The sequence below is a fragment of the Struthio camelus genome, chromosome 4 (assembly GCF_040807025.1).
Source record: "Struthio camelus isolate bStrCam1 chromosome 4, bStrCam1.hap1, whole genome shotgun sequence".
In the NCBI taxonomy this organism is placed as follows: Eukaryota; Metazoa; Chordata; class Aves; order Struthioniformes; family Struthionidae; genus Struthio; species Struthio camelus.
Window position 1 is genome coordinate 32,924,320 of NC_090945.1, and position 22,204 is coordinate 32,946,523.

The 22,204-nt window shown below is 41.2% G+C and overlaps 1 protein-coding gene across 2 annotated transcripts in view; it reads right to left on the minus strand.

The window, feature by feature from the left end:
• The window catches only part of MAML3 (mastermind like transcriptional coactivator 3), a 327,612-nt gene that overhangs the window by 266,243 nt on the left and 39,165 nt on the right, over nucleotides 1-22,204 (minus strand). For both annotated transcript variants that reach the window (XM_068942095.1, XM_068942093.1), the window contains exon 2: nucleotides 3,998-4,118. The gene's annotated coding sequence lies outside the window, so the exon portion shown is untranslated. The remainder of the gene's footprint in view (nucleotides 1-3,997; nucleotides 4,119-22,204) is intronic.

Genomic DNA, 22,204 nt, shown 5'->3' on the forward strand with positions numbered 1-22,204 from the left:
CAGCAAAGCTTTGTCAATTTAAACACTGCTCTTCTCCAGGTCATTTAAGAATATGTTGAATGGTACAGGTCCCAGGATAGACACTTCACTGGTGACCTCCCTTCTTTGCAAGACGTGACTATTTACTTCTACCACGTTTCTCATCTTTTAAACCATATTCTCATCCATTTCAGGACCTTCCTTCTTATGCCACAGTTGCATAGCTTTCCTAAAAGACTTCAACAAGTTTTGTCAAAAGTCTTTTGGAAATCCAAGTTGACTGCATCAGTAAGATGATCTACATATCACCAACTCCTTCAAAGAAACCCAAGAGCTTTGTTAACTCTTCTGGATAAGATCATATTTATTCAGGTAGATACTAATTCTATCCCTTATTACAATATCTACTCATTCACCTGGAACAGATGTCAGGTTTTAGTTTTCTGGATATCTCTGGAACTTTTTTTAATGACTGACTTCACATTTGACACCTTCTGATTTTCATCCAGTAAGGAATATTGAAGTGACAGGTTACATGCTGCTATTAGTAGATATTTTACCCTTGAGTTCTCTTAGAATTCTTGGGTGAATCCTTCAGATCCTGGAGATTTGTCTGTATTCATCTGGTTTTTGCATCATTACCTCTTCCACAGATACTTCAGTTTCAGATCAATTCTCTGTTGAGTTCCCTGGAGAACGCAGGAGAATTTCCTGAATTTCTTCTACAGTGAACAAAGATGCAAACAGTTCAGCTTCTCTCAGTAACTTTGTCCTCCTTGAGAGTTCATTTTATACCCTTATCACACTCAGATTCACTGACGTTTCTTTTTCTTCCTGATGCACTGGAAGAAGGATGACAAACTATTTTTGATTCTCTTAGCTAGTTAGGCCTCAAACTCTTTTTGTTCTGCCTAATATTTTTCACAGTAAAACTGTCAGTGTTTATTATCCTTTCAGTTTTCTTTATTTGGATGCCTCTTTAGCTTTTGGAAGGTCACCTTCTTCTTTCTAATAGCCTCTGTTTGCTTTGCTGTTTGGCCATGACCACTCCTGTTTACTCTCTTTCAAGCATGGCCAGTAAGCAGCATACACTGGGAATGTGCTTTCTGTTTTGATGTCCTGTAGTTTTCATGCCTCCTCTGAGGATTTAATTGTCTCAGGTGCCACTTCTTGCTTATTTTTTACAAGTTACCTCAGTTTTACGTAGTTTCCTATTTTGATATGAGCACAACAGGGGTGGATATTTTGACTTGTACTGCTCCCCAGAGATACTGAATCCAAGTGTGTTATGGTCATTCATAAAAAGCAATCTTAGTGTTCAACAAGATATATAGACAAATACACATATACAAATACATATATACACACACACACACACATATGTGTGTGGGTGTATACACACACACATATATATGTAATGTTATATATCATTTTGCAAATTGCAATGTAGGGTAAATGTGGCTGGTAAATCTGGAAGCAACTGTGCAAGGACTTCTGGCTGTTCCCAGATATAACCAGGCATGAGTGGTGAACACAGTGGGTTCCTTTGGATTTGATCTTGTTTCTGAGTTTGCCTGAAAACTACACTGATAATAATTAGCATGTATTGCATGTACCTCTCAAACCCTTCTAAGCATTATTATCCCTCTTTGCAGAGTGATTATGAGCCACAGAACACTGAAGTAACAAAGATGAGACCGTACCTATGATTCTTCATTTTGCTCTGCTACCTATATTGCCAGCTCCTCTATTCACCAGGATAGGGTACTGTTTTCAAGTCAGGCTATTATAACTGTAGTTAATCTTATGATAGTAAGCATGCCCAGATGAGGTGTTTACATCGTTATTTTCAGTCCCTCTTTTGTGTGCATATAACTAAGATTTGTGCTGTAGCAATATAACGTAGCCTGCTATTTATGGAACTAGAGATTTTAAGGTAATTTGCTCAGTTTCTTCAGCTCAGTTTGTACTTCTTAGCTCAACATGGCATCCTGATCCAATAAGGTGATACAGAAACAAAGCTGGATGTTCCTGTGACTTATGCGATACATATCCTGAAGAAATCTAGCAATACAGAGCAAAAATACTAAAGCACCATCTTTGCACAAATGCACAATCATAAATAATACCCCACAAAATAGGACACAAAATACAGCATTTTAACTTTTCCATGAGGTGACATATAAAACTGTGTGTATAGATTTTTTTGGCCTTTTCTTTGTCCTATAAGACGTAGAGTAATTCCTTTCCCACTTCACTTATGCTTTCTGACTCCCATTTCTTCTATTAACCTATGTTACCCAGCCAGAACTTATTAAAAAGACCCCCAGTCCAGGGTCTCCACTATTTTTTCCACAGTAATTTGCATAGTGGCATTTTAAGTTCTAGGTCAGTGTAATCACAGAATCACAGAATCGTTTAGGTTGGAAGGGACCTCTGGAGATCATCTAGTCCAACCTCCCTGTTCAAGCAGGGTCACCTAGAGCATGTTGCCCAGGATCACATCCAGACGGCTTTTGAATATCTCCAGCGAAGGAGACTCCACCACCTCTCTGGGCAACCTGTTCCAATGCTCTGTCACCCTCACAGTGAAGAAGTTTTTTCTCAGGTTCAGGGTAAGCACATATATTTTACTCTTTCCTGGGTGTCCACCGTCATGGCTACAGTGGGAGACAGAACACTAGGCTAGATGGACCCTTGGGTCTCAACCAGCATGTATGCTCTTATGTGACCTTCTTATTATAGACTAATGACCATAGTTTAATTTTTTGGGTAGAGTTACTTGCTTCACCAGCCAAGCAATTTGTCTTGTCAAGACCTGCTAATAGTACAATATAGGAGAGTAGTATCTTTCCATGACAGGTTTGGGTTTTTTTTTTTTTTGATCCTCATGTCCTTTCCAGAAAAGGAAACATGCTGCCTCAGCTAGTATGGCACCAGAGACTTGATCCTCTTTTCTTTAAATTGATGGGTATTGGCTATTGTTAATTATTGTTAATTGTTAATTATCAGCTAAAGCAGGGTCACAGACCTTACTCTCCTTTAGAAGGAAGAGTTGAATTGTGCACCACCCAGTAAGTCATATCTATCAGATCTTCCTATACTTTCACACGCTAAATACAGTTTTATCTAATTATGCTTTGATACTAAGTCAGGTTCCCTGATTTATATCACCTGAAGCCTAAATATCCAAAAATTGCTCCCTTTAACTCCATCTTGTCTGTTTTGCTTCAAGTTTAGCTATGCCCATTACCACTTGCAACAACAGGGTTTCTTTGGTGTTTAATGTCATGCTGTACCTCAGCTTCTGTATAAGTGTTACAGCATTTTGTTCCTGTATGGATTATGTACCTTTATGTGCAGAAGGGCATCATATGATCCATGAAAATTAATCAAGTTTAATATTAGATTTACAAAAGCATCTAACTTTGTGCAGCCAGGAAAAAGACAAGAAGAGACAAGGATAAAAAGGCAAGAGTGAAAAGGACAGAGCATCATTCCATACATAGCAAAGATACTGAACTGGCAAAGTTAATTACTCCTTAGGAGTTTACAGCATTTTGTTACTAAGTGAACAGTTCATTAGAATGTATATTAGCTATACAGATTTATTTATTCTTTTGCAGTCCTTTGATATCATTTTATAACAGGGACATTGAGAACCCAAAAACTGGATACACTGTTTCCCCATTTTTCTGTCTTGTGAATCAGAAAGAGGACTGTCTTCTCTCCCATATTGCCTGGTACAGTAACTTCATTGGAATTTCCTCTCCAAGACTCAGTAATAGTAGAAATTTGGTACTCTACCAATATTTAAAATTCCCTTACAGTCATTGCTAATTTACTGATTCTTAGCTCTGCTGAATCAGCATCACGGAAAGCAATGTCTCCCCTTAATCACTGACAGAAAGCAGGGCCTCCGCAAGGGCAGATTCAACAAAGAACTGGATTAGGGTAGACTGACAGCAGCTGTATCAACTCCTATACAATCGTTTTAAAATTATCTAAAATCACTAACCTTTCACTTCTGGAGCACGAGGTTCAATTCGGTGTTTAGTCATGCATGAAAATGAGTTCAGCAATCTTGTTTTAGCCTCCACAGAATCATTCATGTAATCTGCCATGATTGGCAGATTTTGCTGTGGAGAAAGAGGGAATATGAATTAGGGAATAAAAGTGAGTTTTAGACAGGTGGAAAAATCCAACATCAATAAATCTGAACGTCAGAATCACAGAAAGTAAATTCAGCTTGGAAAGGCTGAGCTTTTTTACAGCCCTCACATGGACAGAACCAAAACTGGAACAGAAGGCAGGAACTACTGTAAGCACAAAGTGGGTAAACATGGCACCAGTGGAGCATCTCTGAAACAGTACTGTGAGTGTGGCAGTCAGGCACCGACAGACCACTCCTGAACTCTGCCTCTCAAGATGCATGGTGTCTTCTTACTCACAGGATACGCTTTCAGTACTGCTCATTTAACTATAGTGGGCAGCTCGGCATCTCAAACATGCCCTGCATTTTGGGAGGGCCAGCAGTCAGCTGTTGCCATGAATTCTGGGGTGCTGCTTGGAACCAAAGTTAACTGTCTATTTCTGAACAGTGAGAAAGACTCCAGACCATGTGCCATGAGTCCCTCTTCTCCATGAAGCAGCAGTTCCTGAACCGTAAGGAAGTGTGAGTACATTATAATACACATACTATAAATACACATGGAAGAGGAAAAGAAACAGAAAAATCAATGGAAAAGGATAAAAATGAGAGTGAGAGAAAAGTAAAGAATGGCAACCCCTCATCTGTCATAATTCTTTTCTCACTTGCATTTGGTGGCTACTGTTAGATCCAAACCTGAGCCTCTCATGAACTGAGGCCAGCTGAAATGAACTGAACTTCTTCAGTAAGGACAGCAGATAGCCTTTATCTCAGGCTGTACATTTATCTGCTCTGTCATTACCTTTTTCAGCTTCTACATAATTTCATTTCTTTTTTTTTTTCCTCTGACAAATTCTAAACTTGGCATAGGTCAAGAATCTTTTGAAAGTAACCATATAATGATGCACCGTCATTTCAACTTGTAAACAGAACTGAAAAAGATGGTATCTTTTCTCTCTTGTGACCCAAATAAAGACACATGCCTGTTGAAGATGCTTCTTACATTGCACACACTTTCAAGGAGAAACCATGTCTTTATATATGTTTGCACAGCGTCTATCACAAAGGTATATGGATCCTGACTGGAGCCCTGTGCCATTACTGTAATATAAATACTGTAAAACTTACTTATACTTGTTACTCAGTACTCTTTCTAGAATGAAGAGCCAAAGTGAAGAAAAAGAGAGAAGCACAGGAGGTTGATTGCTTTAATATAAATATTAACTGCAGCCCTTTCTATAAGATATAGGATTTAACTGGATTACTTCAGTAAAAGCAAGCAGCATGTGTATAGCAGGCATTAACAAAGCAGGTGTCTAAAAGAGCCATCACCCCTGCAGCTTCTCAGATTATACTTTGCTCTCCACAGTCATCACGTTATGCTGGAAATCCCGCAAATCAAACTCTAGCAAAGGGAACCATCTTTGTTACTCAGCAAGGAAACTGCTTCTGTTTCCACCTAAATCAGTGGCAAAACCTTACATGAAATCCAGTCACATTCACAGCCTAAAACATGTTGAACACTAAATTTAACGTACAACAACTTTCTATCTTGCATCAGCAGTACTCTACATTTAAATCTGTAATAAAGATACTCTGAGCTGTGATTTACATTCAGCTGTACACATTTTTAATTACTCTTTTCCTTCCTCTTGAATGTATCTTCTACATCCAAGCCTAATACCAGTTAGGGTGGTGTTAGTGTTATTTTTCCACTCTGGGTAAACATATTCTGCTTACGAGGAAAGAAAGGCAATGCCACTACTACCATGAGGGAATTGCCCTGTTGCACCCCCACTATGTGGTAAATAAAGATACTCTTTTAGCCTGCATCTCATTTTTCTCAATACTACTTCTAAAACTGTCATTTATCTACAAAAAGCAAAGCAAAACAACAAAGCAAAAGAATGACAGCAAAATCTAATTTTACTGTCCTTTGGCTAAATCTACCAGGCACATTAGAACCTAATCCACTGCAGTCTTATTTAAAAATTGGTGGCTGAAAGGTGCCATAGGATTTATAAAAGGAAAACAGATTGTCTCAGAGGCTGATGCCAAATAACTCATTGCCTGAGTTATCACTCTTCAATCAAAAAGTATATGAAGAAACTGCATAAGTCATTTAGACAGCAATCACCATGGAGTTGTGCTGGCCTCTCATGTCGGTGATGAAACAGCCAAATTCCCTGACAGAGGTGAGTTATTCCTTTTATCACTGGCAGGGCTGCCAAAAGAATCATCAAGGCCACGGGCATGGAAAACACGAGGCCTCTCCAAATTCAAGTGATAAAAATACAACGTGTTTTATTACTTTATTTTAATCTTTATAATTTAAGCGTTAAAATTAAATTGCAACAAACAGCTAGAGAACAAGGCGATTAATTTAAACTCAATATTTAATTTCTGTATAGGCTTCCTTCCAGACCACGGACTTGGGGCTTCTGTCCCACCTCCCATTGCCCTCCATCTCTCTCATCGCTAAAAACATACCTTTCAGCCCTGACAAAGCCAGTAGAAAATATCGGGTGTTTTATTACAATTTATAATTAAATCATTTTGGAGGTGGATTATCTTTCTCTCTGCAGTGACCGTAATTACTTAATATAGGAAATTGGTACTTTTTTTGTTACACTTTCACATTGCTAGGGAGAGGTTATATACTATAAGCAAGAGCACAGACGTTTAGAAACATATCTCTGCCTAGCCTGATTCCCTTTAAAAATCTTAAATAATGTAACAATATACTAATTCTCTTCAACACTTTTCAATAATTGCTTTAAAAACTTAGCAGGTACTGAGAGAAAGTAAAGTTTGTGGGCCTGATTTCAATGTGAGCAGATTTTCAGTTAATAATGTTGCACACACAAACCCTCTCTTAAGAGTCCATAAGGTTAAACTGAAGACAGGACTGCTAAAGACCTTAAGTTATTTTTTCTCCCTAAACATCATTACAGACTTTCAACATGTGCCTTTAATAGACATTGTTATTGAAAAGAGAATATTACAGAAAATAAATTCAGACCATTTCTCCAGTATTGGAGAATACTCCCCACCATTAAGGGCAAAGTTTCTCTCATGTCTTCAAATTATTACACTTATCCCTAACGCAAACAAACAAACAAAAACTCATCTCAGGATGTTATACTCTTACCTCTGTCAGAATCCATACTATTGCTATAGTTAAAGATCTGTTACTGCTTTCATTAACAATAAACCTCTATTTTGACAGTTTTAAAAGCTGGTCTTAAAAATGTGCTCTAGTAGGAAAGTTTTAGCTCATGAGCAAAATTTTTTTTGTAAAAGCTGGGAAAAAAATCCATCTGCTTTTTAAACTCTTGAGTGCCAAAGAGGTTTCATAGTCTCAGGCATTTTTTTGAGTTTTCATATTCAAAAATAATGGCAAGTTTTTAGTTAAATTTTTGCAGCCTGTCAGCTAATATGTATGTAACTTTGCTTTTTACTGTTTGAGAAGTGTTATCAGAAATAACCATTTTTTCATGCCCTGACCCCCCAGAAAGGTGATGTCTCTGGGCCAAACTGTTAACACTATATGCCTGAGCTCAGTACCTAAAGCCAACTTACTCCCCTCCTGTAAAATAAACCTGCTCAATTTCAAAGGGGCTTTGAAAGCCTTGGTTGCTCTGATTTTAAGATACAACAATTAAGCTATTTATTCAGCTAAGTAAATACAGATTTATGACCTACAGGTCCCCGTTCTTTCTATACGTAACCTGGGAGATGTTGAAGCACTCCTGACTTCCTAGGTCTGACTGTGTGTCTTGGCCAAATCTTGACTATATTGATGCCAACTTTCTCCTCCACAGAAACCTAATGCATGGTCAGATAGGAACAGGACCTATTTCTTGGTCTGCATGATTGGGAGACAGGATCTGGGACAACCTTGGGGACACAATGGGCTTTGGAACGGGGTTTCTCTGGAGTAATTCTACTGAAAGCAGTGATGTTATTCCAGATTTAAACTGAGTAAGTTAAAGCAGATTTTGGTCCATCAGCAGTACATAATCCTTATTCTCACATATTTATTGTATGAGAGAAAAAAAAGAAAAATTAAAGCCTAATAGTTAGGTGCTATTTTGGCTCGACCCCACCTCTCTATCATAGACTTTGAAATGCTCAGCTCATGACTCTGGATTTGTCTCAACAGGAACGCTGTAAGACTAAATGCATAAAACAGTAGGAGGCATGCAGTCCCTTTGAACTAGAAGTCTCACTGACGCATAGGTTGTTTACTTCCTTGATGATGGAATATGAAAAGATGCACAAAAGCAAACCCAAAAATGTTTAGTACTCTGCCTTAAAGATCTGAAGACACTTTCACTAGCTGTGAAGAGCATCAGGACTCTATGAATCTATTCCAACTGCTGTGTGAACTGCTCATGCAGTACAAGAGCTGTAAAAGGTTGGTCACTATCTGTTTGTTGTGCAAATCTTTACAAGAGAGGTTCACAATACCTTTATTGACATAACACTTTTTCCAGCAATAGGCTCTTTTATAGCCAGGGAAAAGAATGGTTTAAGGCAATCATTAATGGTTGTAGGACGAAGCTGGAGTGGTTGAACGCTCAAGTTTATAACTACACTACAGTGACTGGTTTTTGTCAAGCTACTAGAACATCAGGCTTCAGAAAAATATTCTTTCTACAGTAACCATTATGTTACAGTTTCAAACTCTACAAAAATTGGCAAGAAATGTTGCTTTTGCAACTTTTGTTACCCTCATAATTCTGTTTGGGGAAAATAGAAGCAAGAATTTGTAAGTAAATTCTGGGATAAAAGAGAAAAGCTACCCAAAAGCAATGACTGTCATTGAGGCATGCTCCAATTCATATTACAAATCTGAGTACTCTCTGACAGAGTCAGATATTGTTGAAGGAAGAAATCTCATCTTTTAAACGTAAAAGCATATCTGAGAAGCCTGTCCAAAGCATCAAGTCACTGATAATTTACTCATTCAAGATATCAATATGAGATGGAGACAAAAAAGGCAAATGACATTCAAAATAGTCCTTGAATTGATTAAAGTAACTAATGAAAGAAACTATTGCTTTGCCATAGATGTAGGCGTTTAAGCATCTCTGTCTTCTGACTAGATTAGGATTGCTAGTTTGGATTTGTAGTCATCTCCCGCAATTTAGGCAAGAAGTTACAAAACTCAGTTATCAGCAGCAAAGGCAAGCCAATATCCTGCTCTAGAATTACCTAGCTCATTCCAGCCCAAATCCAGACAATACTGCCCTTGCCTCTAACTTCTGATCTCACTCCAGGACATCCCTTCCCCCCCATATCTCAGCCAAGCTTGAAATCTGCCTTAACTTCTTACCCGGATCAGCCTTTCCCTCCACTTCAACACAAGCTCTGCACAGTATTCCTCTCTCTCTTGCTATTTTTGTGACTGTACTACCTCAAAAGCACATTATTCACAGTGAGCTGAGACAAAAATACTCTCCCTCCTGTACCAGGGGTCTATCAACCCATTTCTCTGCTCCATCTCCCTCTCTCTTTTTCTCCCCGAGATACTTTCCAAGTCTCTTGGGCAAGAATGCATGGATGTGCTGTCCTTACCCCCACCTACAGAAACATTTGATAATTGGGGAAGTTAACTTATCACTTGTTAAACTGATATCCAGAAAACAGATCACTAAGTAATAGCCCTAGCCCAGATCACAGGTATGAATGGGAAAGGTATCAGGCAACTACTTATAAAGAAAAGGAGGATTTGTTTCCTTTAAAATTTTTTTTTAATTATTATTATTTTTTAATAAGTCATTTACTGGGAGGTTGGTTGAACACTGGAACCGGTTGCCCTGAGAGGCAGTGGAGCTTCCATCCTTGAAACTGTTCAAAACTCGACTGAACATGGTCCTGGGCAACATGCTCTAGGTGACCCTGCTTGAGCAGGGGGGGTGGACCAGATGATCTGAAGAGATGCTTTCCATCCCTAGCTATTCTATGATTAATAGGTGGATCTATCTTTAGAGAACACAGTCTGTGTAATACTATGATACTGCATTTACTTAAAATATTATGAACCAATCAATACATGTCATTTCTCCCCTCAACTCTTTGTATGGAGTGGCTGTATGAAATTGTCTCCACAGCAATATGTGGCTGCTCTAACTTCTACCAGCTAAGGTTGGTCCTCTAGGAACTTTTGGGACCATCAAAGCACACTGAAGCCTCACCTGCCTTGTCTCCAAAAGGCTTTCCACACTGCTGCACATTGGGAAGACTACACACAGGCAGATTTTTGCGGAGTTTTCTGTGTTGTTTCTTTCTATCAACTTGCTGAACTATCTGATCTTTTTGTAACACCTGGACAACATTAGCAGAGGAAACTGGTACAGGAAAATCAGTGCCATTTACTGTACAAAACAACAGCGATGGACACATAGCATTTGCAAGCTGTACATTCATGGGCATTTATTAGCTGATTGTTGCCATCCTGCCTTCTGATCCCCAGAATGAATTAGTTTTGCTCTTCTGATACCTTGTCCCCAAATCTGGAGAAGAATTTCTAATATGTCCAGGTGAAAATAAAATTCATGTGTTCTTGCAGGGATCCAAGATTGCAGAGGTGCATGTACACTAGGGAGTAATGATGTGTGCAGATGTAAGTCTGCCCTCAGATAAACTGTATGTCACAATCCTGAGATGGGACTGCAGATTACTCAACCTAATGTCCCCTACCAGTGGTAAAGCCACAACAAAAACATTAAGTTATCCCTGACACTCAAGCCAGTTGCAGCTGCCCATATACAAGTACTATCTACATAGCGCTCTAGAATATACAGTATGAAAAACAGCACAAACTCATCACAGAAATTGATTGATAGAACTGCTGATGTGATTAGACAGCACCTGAATTAATCAGATACCTCATGACATAAGACAATTCAGCTGCATGGCCCCAAGAAGAGTCTACATCTGAGAAACAGAGTAAAAGATTATTGGTCTGAGCCACAGTTCTGATGTATCCTCAGATGTAATCCTGCGCAGCAGACAATCTTGTCCACCTTTACATTTTTTCTCTACTATGTGTCTTGGCTGCTTTATCTGCTACAGATATAAATCACGGTTGCCTAGAGGGGCCAAAATTTAGAAGGATGCAACCACAGGCCAGGGAGTCGATGACTGACTCTGACATCTGAGAATAGCTCTGAGTAAGCTGCTGCTTTTCTATCAAGAGTGGGATCGGCTTTTTCCCCTCTAAGGCATACACTTTTCATAGCAACAAGCTCTGCTGCTATTTAGGATTCACTGGCCACTTTCACTACAAATCTTCTTCTCCTGAGATTTATAACCAAAGCCTTTGTTACAAAGTCCAACACCAGGCAAAACTTGCCTCTTTTTTGGTTTCAAAACCCGGACTATAGCCAGCTTCACAGAAACATTTGTAATTCTTTTGGCGAGCTTGAGACAATTAGTAGGTGATGTTAGAACAACACATAGCTTAAGATCAAGAGTCACCAAAAAACTCTTCGACTAGAGATGAATTTGGCTGTTTAAAAAATTAGAACTAAGGAGTCCTCTGCATTCAAAGCAAAATCAGCACTGAGTGGAGGGCTGAATCCAAAGACTGAAACCAAAGAAAATGTTTGTGTGAACCCCAGTGAGAATCAAAATAGCTGCATTTTGCACAGCTCTATTTATAACTCTATAATTTTAAATGGTAACACCAAAAATAGACATTGCAATATGTCAGCTCAATATAATTTTTCTTTCCAAGAGATGTAAATCAGTCTAAACTTCTTTTTTGGTACAGATTAGTAAAATAAATAATAAATAGTTTTCCAGAGAGTTTTAGAAGTTTTTTTATTATTAAAGTTTTAGTCCTTTGTGGCAGGAGTTTCTGGCATCTGCATGTGGCCTTTCCCTCATCTGACTTCATTTAGGGCATACATCTATCAAGGGATTTTCACAAACATGTAATGACTCAACAAGGCAGCTAGTTCAAGTGGGGAATAATTAAGCTTTCAACCTCCCCTTCATTCTGTGCCACTGTTTTTCCAGTGTTTTGCCACTCTCTCCATCTCCATTGTACCCTTAAAAGCAGCAGATCTGCAGCCAAACTTTGCACACTCTCCACAGCCAGCAACTTCCTCTGAAGCCGCAGTGCATAATTACAACCAGCTGCTAAGGGCTGCTCAGAGCAGCACAAGCAGCACCCTCCTGCCCAGACAGTAACCCCAGGCTTTACTATGGTAGACACCCTGAAAGAGGCTCCAACAGGCTTGCAGTCAAGTTAAGAGAGTGCAACAATCCCCTCCCTTTCCTGTAACAACGGAGGTGCTAAAAGGAGAGGCTTCTTTGGCCTCCTTCCCCCTCTCTCTTTCCCCTCAGTCCATTTGTTGAAAGGAAAGAAAGCCTCCTTCCACGGCCCCTGCTGCTAATCTGGCTGACCCGCTACTGTGCTGTGCTGAGGCTGCCGGCACTCACGCTGCTGCTTCTCCCTGATGGAGCGGAGGCACTGTGTACGCTGGAGCAGGCTGCGTAAGCGATACTGACAGCAGCCACAGATTAAGATTCTTCTTGAACTGCAGTCAGCAGCTCCTGAGAGTTTCATCTGCAGTGCAGGGTTTCATCTTTTAAAATACAGAATCCTGTTGCCAGTCTTTAAAGTTCATGGTAAACCTAAGGGTTAGCTGAGGGGTTTGAGACTCACAGACCTTCAGATACACATAGGCAGTGCAAATCACCAAACCACGTTTTGCATTTATGTAGCACCCAGATCACAAAACACTTGTGCACTAATGATCTTTGTCTCTTAACATCAAAATGAAACGCCAAAATGAAGTTAATTTAATACCCAAATTAATTTAATAACCTTAATTTATACCCAAAGAAAGCAATACCAGATGCTTTGAACAATTTGCTCAAAAACTAGAAAAATCCATAACAGAGCTGGCAACAACATGTTAGGATTAAACAGCAATAGCTTTCAGTTAGGGAAATCGTATTAGGTACGGAATTGTAGGCTCAATCGCTACACATCTGTGGATGCAGCTCACCTGAAAGCATCATATGCCAAATGAAATCACCCTGGGTTCTGTTTTACAGGACATCAAGCTTCGCAGGAGTAGGGGAGGGAGTTGTCATGTCCCCAGGACTACCAACTGATGCTTCACAACCAGTAATTTCCGCAGAATATAAAGGGCCCCATAAACCCATGACTTACTTGATCAGGGCGCTTAGGGCATCAGTATTGGCTACATCCATGTATGATGGCTAACAACAGTAACTGAAAGTATCAGAAGTACCCAGGTGATTTAGGAGCACAGTACATGATCAGAATGGATTTAGCACTCTGGGAAGATAAAAGTTGGACAGAACTGTTCTGGGTATATCAGGCAGGAGGGGGAAGGGAAGGTCTAGCTTAAGTTCACTTTTTGGCTAAGAAAGTTACAAGATGAAAACTGACATGCCTTTCTGGGGACATAAAATTTAACTGCAGAGGTACTTAGCATCAAAAGACAAACACAGACTAAATCCAGACAGCTAAGAAAGAGAGCTGGTCAGGGAGATGGAAGGCAGAAGTAGAATATTATTTATCTATGGTCAGCACACAACTGAGGACAGAGACCCTCAGGTCTCACTGAAGAAAAAGTACAAAACAATTGCACTAAAAAGCCTACAGAGGGCGGGGGGGGGGGGTGCATGTGTGCAGGAAACAGTACACTGAAAAAGGGAGGAAAAATAATGAAGAAAAATGGGCTCCGAAAGGCACTGCAGTACAGATCAGACTGCAGAAATTCCACTTTAAACCAAGGCAACTGGGGGAGGAGAGGAGAGCAGAGGAGTGAGAAGTGCATACCACAGCAAAGCACAGAGATAGGCAGAGCACACATACATTGTACAGGAGTAGGAAAAAAAATCTCCAAACCCAAGTGCTTGAGGCACCTGTGTACACAAAGATGACCTAGTTGGACGAGCAATGGAAGACAACACACTCTGCCTAACACAAGAGCCTAATTCACTACTGCTGTAAAGGTTGCTTTAATTTACAAAAATCACAGGGGTGCTAAAGGGAAAAAAAGCATGTACAAATGATGCCACTTCAGTAGCATTTTGCATTCATTTGTGCACTGGTGTCAACAATGAGTGAGCAAAGCAGTAAAGTAGCAAAGCAGGCCACATAGGCATAAACATAACAGAGCATGAGTGCCTACTTCTTTGTGCTGCCTCTTCAATTTCTGATACTTTGTGACACTTAACCCCTCATTAGTGTTCTTTAAGATCAATTCTAATTTCCAGCTCTTTCACCTTCAAGGCTGGGCTCACATACCTCAAATAAAATTCTAATCCCAATTTTTCTTTCTCAATGTTACCTTGAGCATGAGCTCAGCTGACCTTCTCACACTGGGCAATCTGCAGCTCCCAGTGAGTTAGCTATGCGATATACTTTTTGGGAAAAATTTCAGGCTCCTAACTATGAACAAGCTTAATACGTGAACCCAAATATTTCTCACACACCGAATGTTACACAGCACTAACAATGAGCATGCAAGCTCAGAGGATCTTCTCACCTAAAACTCCACTCTATCGTTCTGGTGGTACCAAGTCAGTACTTTTTTCTATCAAATCACAGAATGGTTGAGGCTGGAAGGCACCTCCGGAGATCGTCTCGTTCACCCGCTCTGCTCAGAAGCAGGCTCAGCTACAGCAGGCTGCCAAGGACTGTGTCCAGTCAGGTTTTGAACATCTCCAAGGATGGAGACTCCATACCCTCTCTGAGCAACCTGTTCCAGTGTTCAACCACCCTCACAGTGAAAAAGCTTTTTCTTATGTTTAAATGGAATTTATTGTATTTCATCTGGTGCCCATTGCCTCTTGTCCTATCACTGGACAACACTGAGAAGAGTCTGGCTCCATCTTCCTTGAAATACTTACATGAGACATTTAGATAGTTTATGAAGGGGAAATAATGGTGTAGAAAAAGGTCTATGAACACAAATCTAAAATACAAAAGGTCATCGTTTCAGTCTTTCACACTTAAAAATATGTCCCATTCACATTTCGTTATCAATATAATTAAATAAATTTGCAAATTTATAATTTAGCCCTTTCAGCCAGGATTCTGTTTTACGTTTTACTTGTAGATTCTCCATGTTCCTCTGCTTGCTCAGGAATCAATGGGATTATTTGATAGCAACTTTGTTATGCTCTAGCTACAAATATAACAACTCCGTTCCATTTAAAAACTTCTTTGCATGTTTTATTGTAGTGCATGAAAGAAGAGTCTCCAATCCTGACTAAAGTCAAACTGCAAAACTCTCAAGACAAGGAATCAGTCAGCAAATTATCTTTTGAGTGCTTGATGAGAGCAGCAAAATCCTTAACCTTATTTTTTAAGTGTGTTACAACCTAAGGAGTTTCTCACTTTAAGCAAAGGAACAAAAAGGTAAATTTCTATCAAGATTTATACATGTACCAGCAAGTCTCTCCAGACAGTCTAGCAAAAAATGTCAACACTGTTTTCAGACTTTAGAAAAATAACAAGTATCTTATTTCAATAAATGTGGCTTGATCACTAAATACAACCTTCATCAAAGAGATGTAACAGCAGGTTTGGGGGCTTTTACCCTTTCCCCCAGAAAAATCAGTCAGTGAAAAGCTTTCGAAAACTGATGGAGTTTTAAAAGTCAAAATTTTGCAACTTTGAAGACTACCAGCCTTCCCCAACACCACCACCCCATCCCTCATATATAACTACCTCCCCGCCACATACGCTTCATTTCTGGAGAAAGTGTCCCAAAAGTGACAGAGTTCCATTTGAAAACATAATTATATTTGCCGCCTTCAGACTCCACAGAACTGCTTTCTATATATTCACTGAAAACTTTGTCGAGGCTATATTCCCCTGTTAGTTTTTGCTCTTCTTTGCACAGCTATCACAGTTTGGCACAACAGATTTTTTTTTACATTCCTGTTGCATCATAAGCAGTTATTAACTTAGTTATCCTGGAATCAGAATGTATTAGCGTGATGCAGGAGCCAGTTTCTGGCTAAATTTGCAGGTATGGTAATTAGAGATTATTTTTTATTTCAATCTGTACATGTTCAAAAGATAATAATCATAGTGCCCCACAACACCATTTTTACAATTTTCTTTCAGAGCAAAACTGAAATTTGAGGCACACAAATAACGAAAAAGTCGCTTTCATGAAAGTCACTCTCAAGAAAATGAACATAAGATGGGAGTGCAAAGAATATAGGAAAAAATATTATTAGCCTACAGGCCAAAGTAGAGGTGGGGAAAGACCATAAACACAGGGCTAAACATAGCTAGCTGTTCTGATTAAAGGACAAAGCATTAAGAAAGAAAACAGCTTATTAAGGATCCCAATATCAGAGAGTGACTGGAATTATTTAGAAAGGTTCAAGGTAATAAATCTTCAGCAGATGGAATGTAGTTAAAGGAGAAATTTAGCTCAAATATCAGGAGAAGATTTCTAATGGTGAAGTGCAGAAGGCTATGGAATACTTGCCCGAAGGAAGAGGAGACACCAGGCACATCCCTGGAGACTCTTGAAACTACACTGGAAAAAACACTGAAGTATCTGGTACACAACAATCCTATACTAGGAAGGAGAAGGGCCAGATATCTAATTGGGCTTTTCCATCTCTACTTTCTGTGATTCAGTGGTAATGCCACTGGCCAATTCTAGTTTCAAATACACAAATCCAGCATCCCTTGGACAGCAAGCATCCCTTCTTGAATGCAGATGTTGTAGAATAACTCACCTCTTCACCCCAGGACAGAATGTAAATGCTCTTCAGAAATGAAAACAGATCCCATGATTTAAATTCTTTTTATTTGAATACGTCTACATTATAATGGGAAGAAAACACAACAAATATGTGAACAACAACTACAATCCGTGTATGCAATCTTAGCAGGGATCAGATGTGTTCAACCTGTGTACTCAGATTAAAATGTATATATTTTGAGTGGAAATTCTACATATACAGTTTAATTGAGGTAGATTCTATAAGTACTGTTATAATGCTGCTCAGCACAAGAAAGAGTGATAGAATGAGGTTCTCTGAACTTTCAAAGGCAGGTTAACATTTTTCTTACTTTCTGCTTTTTTTTCCTAGCAGAGGCTGAGGGAATAAAGAAGGAAAAAAAAGGAGGTAATATGCTACATAGAGTCCTCTGAAAATCTTACCATTTTCACTTAAAATAACTACTACCTGCTCTTGATCTCAGGTTTGGAAAGAAAGCTGCAGTTACTTGCCCGTCTGAAATCCACAAACATGCATGTTCTTCCTGTTCTATCGCTCTTGATCATAAATGGGCCAGCAGCACCGCTAAACTTCATGCAATAGGTGAATTACATGAATGCTATTAAAAGCAAGCAAGGATTGTAGGACTGGATGAAGAGGCATTCAGAAAAAGAGTCACAGGGTGCATTTGCAGCACCATTTGAATTCACATCAGGAGGGTGCTTTTTGAAGAGATTCTCCCAATCTTTTCCCCTTATCGTGCTTTGGTTCACATCATGGAGCAGTCTGAAGTGCACGAGCTGGATTACTTTTGACTGAGGCTAAACTGGAAGATGTTTTCCAACCACTAACGGGCAGTCAGTTCACTGCCTCAGAGCTGGTTGAAAGTAAAACATCCTGAAACGTAAGGAGCATGGTTCTCCACTCCAACTTGATTCACTCTCCAGATCGGCTCCCACTGGGTCACATCGAGCTGTTGCAGGTGTAACCATGACCCCACCAACAGACTCCCATAAAACATCGGTGATCTACAACTCTGTTAACTTAAAAAAATTCATGGAGAACCTAGACCAACTCCACACACTCGCTAGAGTTTGGCTCATCAATGACTTTTTTTTTTTTTTTAAATCTCCTTCCTAAGTCAGGTTCTTTTAACGCTTTCAGAGCATTTCAGCACTTTTCATCATTAAACTCGTGTCGAAAGCCTGCCGGGCGGGATGCCATGCGGCATACCCCCACTTAGCCCAGCGGGGAAGTGATGCAGAGCCTTCCAGCCGCTTCGCTTCTCGAGCCTGGGCAGGCGGCGCTGGCTAACCACCCCGCCTCCCCGCTTCTCCAGCAGCGCCGCTCCGCGCCGCCGCCGCCGCTCCGCGCCCGGCGCGGCGCCACGTGCGGCGGAGAGCCAACCGGGCGCGGCGGCGGCGGCGGCGGCGGCGGCCCGGCCGCGGGGGCAGCGCGGCGCAGGTTTGCGCTGAGACGATTCCCAGCTAATAAGCAGCCGCATAAACTGTTCGCGATAAACAGCTCGCCCGTTCCGAAGAGAGAGGCTGCCGTGAAGTTAGGGCGTTACAGCGGGAAGGCGCTCGCGTTTCAGCCACGAGGCCGCCGGCGGCGAGAGCAGCGGCCGCCCGCGGAGGCAGCCCCCCTTAACGCTCCCCTCTGCGGCCAGCTGAGCAGGCTTCTCCTCCTCGTCATTCGTAGCGCTACTGTAAGAAGTATTTACACCGCTTCCCAGAATCAAAGCATCGTTTAAACATATCGCGTGTCATTTACAAATAGACATAATACCTTAAAATACTTTAAAACCTAAAAATACAAGAGGGAATAAAACTTCAGAAAACACATGCACGCCAAGAACCACATCTAAGCTGAGGAGTGGATTCCACAGGATCTGGATTGCTCCCATATGTTCGATTGCATTTCAGCACCAGAAACTCTCTAGGCTAGTTCATGTGGAGGTAAAACTGTTTTATTGTTTAATCTAAAAATCAGTGCCACCGGCTTACTCTTGCAGTGGATTTTAAGAGAAAGGTGTCTGTAAAGATGTCTACATTTCACATCCCAACTCTGAAATGTTATAAGCTAATACTTAAATCGGTCAACTACAGTGCACTCACAGCTACAGCTGTCACCTACCTACTAAAAACTCAGGCTGGGAACTCACTTATCTTTCTACAGTAAGCTTTTGTGGTATGTTGTCATTGCATCAAAGATATGATCTTCAGAGCAAGAAGTAGCACACTAGCGATGTTAAGTAGTGAAATTACGAGTCAGATATTAACTTTTGTCTGTAGTGCAGTAGCAAGCCTGGAGGCCCAAGTACTAAACGTAGACAATCACTACCTAAAGTTTCCTGTAACTTCAACTTGCAAGACAAACACAGGACTTAAAATATTAGCCTTTATCAGTGCTTTAAGAGCTGCACAATTCTGTTCATCTTCCCCCCCTCCCCCCGCCGGGGGAACCGTGCCCCCAAGCCGCAGCAAGCAGAAATCAGCCACGCTTTCCATCTCCTCTCCCACCAGGCACTTCGGAGCAGCGCTCCTTCCAGCCCGGCCCTGCTTCCCAGGCTCCAGCATCCCAGGCTCGGGCCCCTAATAGCGAGGCTCAACCCCTTCTGCTCTCTTCGCACCACCAGCTGTGTCCCTGCACAAAGCTGCAGCGACCGCGGTTCCTGCCGCCCCCGCGGGCACCCGCTACCGCCCGCAGCAGCAGGAGGACTGGCTCCTCCCGCCCGGCCAGAGCTGTCCCCGGCAGGGCACGGGAGGTGCCGGCAGCTTTGTGCGGGGGGCTGGCCCAGCGCCAGGCCGCCGCCTCCTCCTTCCCATGCTGCTCTCGTCCCCCAGCCGCTGTCAGCGCCCAGCTGCTGCGCGGCGGGGGAGCCGCCTGCCGCCTGCGCCGCTGCCTGCTGCAGGCCGCCACCTAGGGGCCAAGCGGGGCAGGCGCGGCCGCGCCGCTCCCAGGCCGCGCTCGCCGGGCAGGCAGCCCGGGGGGGGGGGGGGGGGGCGAGCGGGGGCAGGGGCCGGCCCCGCGCCGCCGCCTGTGCGAGGAGGCGTGGGGCAGCGCGCAGCGACAGCGGCAGAGGGAGGACAGCGCTAGCAGCAACAGCTTTAGCGAACCTCTCCCCCTGAAGCTGGTGGTTGTAAGGCTGAGAAAAAGATGCTGCACATTTAAAAGAGGGCTAAGACTTTATGTAGAAAAGCATGTTTTCAAGACAACAAATGAAAAAGATGAAGACAAATGTAAAAGTGTGGCACATGTTTACCAAGGCTAGATGCTGCCAGACTGACCTGAACTTTTTCTCATAGTCATGTCAGTCCAGAAAAGTAGAAGTCAAACACACAGAGCTGCCAGACAGGACTCTGACAATCACAGCAGTCATTGCATGGAAGGAGACTAAAATATCTTGGCCTACAGTGCGTAGCAAAAGAAAGACAAAGAGAAGACAGCACCGCTCTTTGCACAGGTATCAACACCAGAGAGAGAAGTTCTGCCATGAGAACAAATGAATACAGTTAGACTGGACCTTCGAGCAGATAGTTTAACCACTTGAACACTGTCATCCCAGAACAATCTTCCAATCACTCAATATAGTTTAGGCAAAAAGCATAACTTATGTTTGAACTTGACAAATTTATAAAAGGAATTATTTTACAGTGTTGTCTGCAATAGTACTGAACTGGATGGCCTGTCTCAGTTTTATGTTTGTTATCTCTGCATATGCAACGCAGAAAGGACAAGATAACCCAGGTCTAAACCAGCAAAACAAGAAATCTTTCGAGTGCTCTTCACTGATGAACAGGCACAATAAGACGATGGGGAGATCCCCTAATCTCACACGTGACAAATGCTAGGTTGGCATGCAGAGACACAGGCCAGGGATAGAGTGGCAGGGTGGCATTCCTGCAGAAAGAATGGCCTCCAGTGCAGGACAAGCAACATCAATCAACAGTTCGGTGGGGACAATCGTTCTGTGGGAAAAAAGGCAAACATTGTATTTGATGTATTACAGGAGATCTATCTGCAAGACAAGTAATCCTCCTGCTTTATTCAGTGCTAGTAAGGCCTCAGCCATGAGGGCAGCACCCATTTTTTGGCACCACACTTCAAGAGTGGTACAGATCAACTGGAGAGAGCAGTAGACAACAGTGAGAATGATGGGAGGGTTAGGAAACAACCTACAACAAACAACTGCAGTTCTTTTGGTGGTTCAGTCTAGAGAAGGGAAGACTGAAGGAGGAATAGGGTTGCCGTTTTCAAAGGAAAGGGAGTAATCTGTTCTCCATGCCCAGCAGGAATGAGAAGTAATAGATTTAAAGTGCAGCAAACTTTTTAAGTGATAAGCATAATGAGTCCTCCTTGGTCCTCTGCAAGGGAAAGGCTCCTTACTCCTGCCACTTGCACTATAAAATAGCATTTTCAAGTCCAATTCTGAGATGTACTTTTCCTGAGCACACATATACATGAGTCTTTTAACTGAAGTGACTAGGATTATTTACATGTATCTTGTTCCTCATGTGTCTTTCTACATTTAAATGTTTAAGAACACAATCCTGGGAAAGTAATTTGAAAAATAATTTCCTTTTAGCACACCAGCTGCTGAGATGATTAAGTCACTAATACTTAGTAAGTTCCTCAGCTCTCAAGAGACCTCTTGCATTTGATATTATTTGTTAGAAGAACAAAATCCGTAATTTCCATCTAGCTAAGTCAAAACCCATTGCAACCAACTTCCCCTCTCAAAAAACCTATCATTACAAAGATATGACATCAGTACTGCTGCCACATTCCATTGCCTTTTTTAACCACTGCTTTTAAGCTGATTACTTCATTTATTAAAATTAAAGAAAAATATTAAAACTTAATATTGGAAAGCATGTTTATATCATTTTAACAACTAGAGCTCTGCACAGTTGGGTTACCTTGCTTTATGTGCTATACTAATATATTTGAAGGTATGGGGAAAAGTTTTGCAAAGATGTGATCAGCAATCAAATGCTTATATCACATGAGAATTCAGGGAAAGTCAGATATCTAACTTTCACTTGGGCTTAGCAAAAATCTCCTCTGTAAACTGTGTCTTGTAGGGCCTCTGATCTAAAAATCATGATGAGCAGAAGGAGTGAAGAGAGAGACACACACAAAATATATTATAGACTCAATATGCTCAATACTTTTTTTTTTTTTTTTGGCAAGGCCTTTAGCAAATTAGACTGAAATTTTCCAAGTATACCTGAATATTTTTGGAAAATTTCAGTGGGGGGGAGAGAGGGGAGACAAAGAACATGAGCAAGAAACTGATTCATGAGGATAACTGAGCTGGATGGA